Source organism: Triticum aestivum, chromosome 3A (genome assembly GCF_018294505.1).
Source record: "Triticum aestivum cultivar Chinese Spring chromosome 3A, IWGSC CS RefSeq v2.1, whole genome shotgun sequence".
In the NCBI taxonomy this organism is placed as follows: Eukaryota; Viridiplantae; Streptophyta; class Magnoliopsida; order Poales; family Poaceae; genus Triticum; species Triticum aestivum.
The window spans coordinates 239,450,528-239,457,211 of record NC_057800.1 but is presented as its reverse complement, the minus strand read 5'-3'; the positions used below and the strand labels follow the sequence as shown (position 1 = coordinate 239,457,211).

General features: G+C 44.9%; 1 pseudogene; it reads right to left on the bottom strand.

Annotated features, from left to right (window-relative positions):
• Positions 1–4,512: 4,512 nt before the first annotated feature.
• Positions 4,513–4,871, bottom strand: LOC123056894 (NADH-ubiquinone oxidoreductase chain 1-like; annotated as a pseudogene).
• Between the last annotated feature and the right edge of the window lie 1,813 nt (positions 4,872–6,684).

The following is a 6,684-nucleotide window of genomic DNA, read 5'->3' as shown; positions in this document are numbered from 1 at the left end:
ATCGCTGCCGGTGAGGAAGAGCTTCACTGCCTCGACCTCGTCGCCCACGTACTCATGCCGACCGCGGAAATCTTCACTCCGCCGCCGCCGTAGCCGTCTTCCTCCGCCAAGTTAGGGCGTGGAAGATCTGCACAGACGAACTTCACATCTCCTCACTCTAGTTCGTCGTGTTCTTCGTCCAGGGTAATTTAAAGTTACTTTTACTACCCTTGTTGATTCGAATGATTATATTCAAAATCTTCAAAGGTGTTTTCTTCATAGATTCACACACTAAACACCTCACATGTCATCTGTTCTTGATTCGTTTCTCTAAGCCATGTTTTTCTTCAAGATTCCTCAAATGTGTGGATTTTTAATCTACACATCTCTGGAACCTAAGACAAAGAACGCTTAGTGAAATTCTTCAAGACTCATCTGGTCAAATTCCTCTAACTTGTTCTTTTTACAAAACCTTCTGAGAACACATATGACCTCTCCAAATTCCTCGCAACTATACTCTGTTCACAGGTACTCATGTCAGCTGCTGAATCACTAGGTTCTCATCAACTTAACTCATTTGCAACGTTCCTCGAAGAAAAGTTGCATACTTCTTCAGAGAATTGTTCAAATTCCTCAACTGAAGAAAATGGCTGACGGTAAGAGGCCACAGAAAGGAGGAAAGAAGCCTGAGGTCATGACTGCCTTTGAAATCCCTGATGACATATACAAAGATTACTGCACTCCTGACGAGGCCAACTTTGGAAAAGAGGACAAAAATCAGCGCAAGGTGCGCATACAGAGAATAGAAAGGAGATGGGCAAGAGAATGGAGGGAGTACAGGTATGTAACTCCAAAGTACATGAAGAAATTCGCACTCAATCCTCCATGCCCAAGAGCTCCATTGGCACCTGGCCAAATCGCTGATCCCACCAGCCTCAAGCACGGTGAGGACTATCCTGATGAATGGGCCAAGCGCCAAGCCAAGTTGGCTAAGCAAGCCAGAGAAGCAGTGAGGAAATTAAATGAAGACTCTGCTGCTGCTGCCTCTGCTGAGACCTCTGCTGTCAAGCCAAAGAAGGCTATATCAAAGAAGCCTACGCGCAAGCCAAGTGCTTCACCAACAATGCCCTCAAGGACAAGTTCCTTAGCAATGCCCTCACGACCAGAATCCTCAAAGCCCTCACGGCCAATTCCTCATGCTGCTCCTGTTCCTGCAAAGTCCTCAGCTCCTCCGCCAAAGCCCTCAGCTGTTCCGACTAATTCCTCAGCACCTGTGCATCTCGCCTCGTGCCAAAGGACTGCAGGCATCTCCGTTGCCTCAGGTGTCTCAGCTAGTTCCTCAGTTGCACCAAGTTCCTCAGCTGGCCCCTCACCGCTGAAGAAAAAGGCCACTGCTGGACGAGGTCCTCACCCAAGTCCTCAAAAGAAACAAGTCACTTTCCAAGTACCGTCTGAATAAGACGAAGCTGATGATGATGAACTTGCAGAAATCGTCAGAGACAGGCAAGTCAGGGACGCTAGAGCCAAAGGATCAGAGGTGCCACTACTTTTGGATCCCAAGTTGATCCTCGACTACATTGATGTCTGGCACAAGGACCCCAACACTCCCTTGCCTGACTTCAAGCTGACTCCTGGCCAAAGTCACATGCTGACCCACTTCATTCAAGAAGAAAAGTGGAGATTTGAGAAGGCCAGGCAGATCAAGAAAGCGCAGTACAAGAAAGAGCGCTATTTGAAGAAAAACGTTGTCTCTATGACAACTGAAGAACTTGTCACTATTCAGACTGAGATTAAGAAACTCAGTGATGACTTTGACGCATATCGCGCTGATTGGCTTGGAGCCAAGGTTCGTTTTGTGAAACTTGCGGATAACTTCACTTCCAATGTTGCAGCCCCAATGCAACAGGAAATTCCTCAGGCTGAAGCATCTGCTCAGCCTACTGAAGAAAATGCCAGCACCGCTAATGACAATCAGGCTGCTGAAGAAAATGTGAGTTCCAGGGCTAATGACAGCATTCCAGCCACTGAAGAAATTGCCAGGGCACCCACTAGTGGTCCGCCTGAAGAAACTGAAAAACTCAGGGCAACTACATCAGTTGTGCCTAAAGAAAATCAACCAGATTCCTCAGCTGCTCCTGCACCAACTTCAACTCCAATCCTTCCATCTGCATCGGATGTGAAGAAGATCAAGGCTGCAGAGCGTGCTGCAGTGAAGAAAAGGAAAGCATTAGCTGCTTCAGATTCTTCAGCTTCGAAGAAAATGAAGCCTATGGCAAGTTCATTTGCAAATCCGATTGATGTTGTTCCCATCTCAACCAGGCCATCAAAGGACCTTGTTCCTTTTGATGAAGAATATGTGATCCCTAGCGGATCTGATGAAGAAACTCCTTCTGCTACTTCGTCTGAACCGTTGGATGAAGAAATTGAAGTGGATGTGATCCCATCAACACCTATCATCTCCTCGCCTATGCCTTAGTTCATAGTTGAAGAGGCTGGCGTTGAAGAAATGGAAGATGAAAATGTGGACATTGGCTGCTCCACACCTGTAATCAGTGATGAATTCTAGGAAAGTCAGCATCCAAACTGACCAATGTTCACCCCTCTACAGCAAATTCCTCAGTCCCCCACACAAACTGTACATATGGGCTCTGAAGAAACTCATCTCACTGCATCTGTCCATGAGGAAATTCCAGCCACTAGCGCTGAAGAAATTGCTGCTGCTGAACAACCAACGACACAGACTGTCACTGAGGAGGCACCAGAAATTCCTCAGCCTGAAGAACCTGCGATTGAAATTCCTGAGGTCGTGATGCAACTCACTGACACTCCTCTGCCGAAGCCAAAGGACCCATTCTCACGCAAGCAAAAGTTCAAGGCTGATGATTTCTTCGGCGAGCACGTATTCTTCGAAGATTACAACCCATATAACTCTACTCGCATTAGGAAGAGGCGTTTCTGGACTGCTAGTCAAGCCAATTTCTATTCCTCAGTGTTGTTCAACAAGGAGAACATCTTCTACCATGAGCATATTCCTCACATGGATATGGAATCTCTGTCGTGCTTCGCACCAGTCCTCAGTGTTCTTCATGACGTTGGACTGCTAAACTTTTGCTCTGACATCTACAATTGGAATGAATAACTGATTCTTCAATTCTATGTTCCGTTTTTGAATTGCGTTGGGGGAAATCTACCAAAGCTAGGCAGATAGATAGACTCCTTTCCCGCTGCTAAGGGAGGGCAAGAAACTAAATCAAATGATTGTTTTTTTCACCAGCGCCCTTTTTTTGCGGGTACTAAGAGTCCTCTCACTACCAACCAGCAGACATCATCATCTAGCTGGGTCTTGCCGGTATCAACAACGAGAAAGAAGAACCAAATGGAAACATCAACTAACTATGGCTCTTGGCCCAGACAACGTCCTAGGCGTAGGGGAGATCAAAACAAGAAGTCACGCCTAGACGACGACGCCCGTCCTGGGCTGCAGTAAGTAGATCGAGAGGTTGTTCCACCCCTTGTCCCGAAGATGGGTAATATGTTCTCATACAATGTTGCTCCGACTTTTTTCTAGAGGGCCTAGCTGGTGAGCGATCCCAGTCCGCGGCAGAGAACAAGACATCAAGCGAGCGTACCTTTGTTCGCTTCTTTTCCACCAAGCACAGAAGTTTAAGGAGAACTGTAGGTCGGCGGCTACCTAAGGAAACTCCGATTCGATCCGCCCCCCGGCTGGGAGGCATCTACCTCATCCCGATCACAAGGAGAGGTTCACCATGATGGGGGGTCAGGTACTTTAATTCTTTGCGTTCCGAAAAGAATGAAATGCATAGGGGACCATCCTTTTTTTGCGGCATGCTCTCTGATTTACGGATTCGCAGGGGGCCGAGGGCCAACCTTAGTTGACTGACAATGACAAAGGCTTGCAAACCAAAGTAGCGCCTTTGAAATGAAATCTTAATTAACTATCAGTGGTGCGAAGCAGCTTAGCCCCGGGGAGCTAAAGGTTATACCTTTGTAAGCGAACTGTGGTTCTTCTATGTAGGGTATTCCTCCTTTACTCTCTTAATTAACGTTGAGCTAAGTGACTTTGTGTAGCGTAGTAGAATGAAGGCTACGTATGCACCAACACTCTCTTATCCCTAAGCCTCTTCGCTAACTCGCTCGCCTACAAAAATGAGTAGGCGAGGCTAGGCAAACTCAGCCGCTGACTTTGACTGTACTGTAGTAGACTTTCTAGCCTTTTATTTTAGAACCCTTTCTCATGTTCTTTCATCCATCAAGTAGGCGAACCGTCAGGTCCTTAGTAGCGTTGACAAAGAAGAAGAGCTGGTGAAAAAAAAGAAAGCTAGAATTTCCAATAGTGAGACCAGCTTGACAAGCTACCTTTCCTCTTGATATGAGGTGCGAAGAGAAACATCTCTTTTTTATGACTTCCACTTCTCGATCCCGGCCCGAAAAAGTGACCGACCCCTTGATGAATGAAAGAAAGGGTTTATGAGCCCTAGCCCTGTAAGCCCACACCTGTGTAGGGTAGATCGTTCAACACCTGCGGCACAAACCCATTTTGGCCCAATTGGTCCATATATCATAGGCGACCAAACGGTCGCCCCCCGTCTTACTAGACCAACCTGCTATAATTATTCCATGAACACCTAGCGAAGATATGGCAAACAAATAAAGTAGCCCTATGTTCGGATCTGACAATACCATACCATAATCAAAAGGTACAACGGCCCAAGCTACCAGACTTAACATAAATGTAGCCACTGGAGCCATTCTAAAAAGGGAGAAATTAGCACTACTTGGTGAAATAGGTTCTTTTAGAATCAATTTCAGACCATCTTCTAGAGGTTGTAACAATCTGAATGATCACCCTTTCGATGTTGCACAAAAGCCATTACTTTACGTTCAACTAGCACTAAAAAGGCTACTCCTAGTAGAAGTGGTAGAATTAAACAAAGTATTTCCGCCGGAACAGCTATGTACGTTTTCGATTTTCTATTCACTCATGATCGGGCCTGACCTGGTCGACCCGATCAAACTATTTCACTTATGATCTGGCCTGGTTGACCCAATCATGATATTGAAGGATGTGACCTTTCATCAAAAAACTCCGGATCCCGAGAAGTTTTGAAGATGGTGCTCCTGTTATGTTACTTCGAATGGAATCCTCACTTGACTAAGCATAAGCGAAAACGTGGCTGAGAGTAAGCAATCCACTTTCCTAGTGGTTGAGTCATGATCAGAAATATTGTGAAAGAAAGTGAAATGTCCTATCGTCATCCCAATTTGGGTAATCCACGATGTCTCCATTTTATGTATCCATCTTGACTCGTTTTCGGTGTATCGATAGTTCGTTGTATTATACTTTGAACTAACCTAGAGGCCGTGCTTAGGCGAAAATCGATATCAGTGAACTAATCCCAGAACTCTAGAAATCATGAAGAATTTATTCCATTTTGTTAAATATCGCGAATATAGTGGAAAAAACTCTAGAACATTCCTTTGAATGGAATTGTTCATTGGGTTTGACTTGTTGTTCGACAAAATAGAAAGCTGTCTCTCGTATGTTATTGTAAGGTGATTCATTCATAATATTTCTTATGTGCGGTTTCAAGATGCTAAAAAAGTAGATTTGGTAATCGGCTTTTGAGCTCCATTATGTGGACTTCATCAATTTGTGAATTATGGACTTGGCCGTAGTGGTCAATACTAACTGCACCGTCTGAATGCTCCCTGACCAAGTTTGCATACTCGTCAGGGTTGAGTTGAGGGGGCAGCCCGTGCGCTAATTGGGCTTCAAGGTGGCTATACGCGAAAAAAGCTCGCTTTCTACTGAGGCCTGTTCTTTCCTAAACTGTTCCAGAATGTTATTTGTTTCATAGGAAGATTCCAAAAGCACATTGATGCTGAAAGAATCTTCAGAACCGGTGGAGAGGCTATTCTGATTGAAGGCTAGACAAATAACATGACTGAGGTATGTAAATAAAACCTGTGAAATAGCTATATAATATGATCTAAATATAGAAGAATACCAAAGATAATGGATTGCAAAATAAGCTTTTTAGCTTTCTTTTTCTTTTGTGCGCGCTTTTCGCCTGCCTTCCCGACCGTGGATAGGCTATGGGGCTTTGCACTTCGGCCCCATTGTGTGAATACCACATCAAGGTGACAGGATTTGAACCTATGGCCCTTTGTACCCAAAATAGATGCATTGACCAGACTGCGCTACACCTCGTCTCCCCCTCAGAACATATGGATCTACCCGACCCATAAAGAAAAGAACCACCGCTTTTAGGAAATTTTGACAATTCTCTTTCACTTGCATTTTCTTTCGTGAAGGCTTGCTCTCGTTCTTCTTACATCTTGCCCTTTTTTCTTGAGAATTGTATCTGTGGCTACTGCTGTTTTGCCAGTCTATCTGTCCCCAATAATGAACTCTCGCTGACCGCGCCCTATAGGGATCATCGAATCGATAGCAATAAGCCCTGTTTGAAGAGATTCGTATACGGAACACCTGGAAATTCTACTTAGAGCAGGAGATTCAATTAAGCGAGATTCGGAAGCTACAATTTCGCCTCTCCCATCAATAGGTTTAGCCAGAGCATTTATAACACGACCCAAGTTATATATGCTCACGAATATCTGAGCAATTCTTCCTGTTGCTTTTACAAAACTTCCGTCTTGATGCTAAACCATAGCTCTAACTGA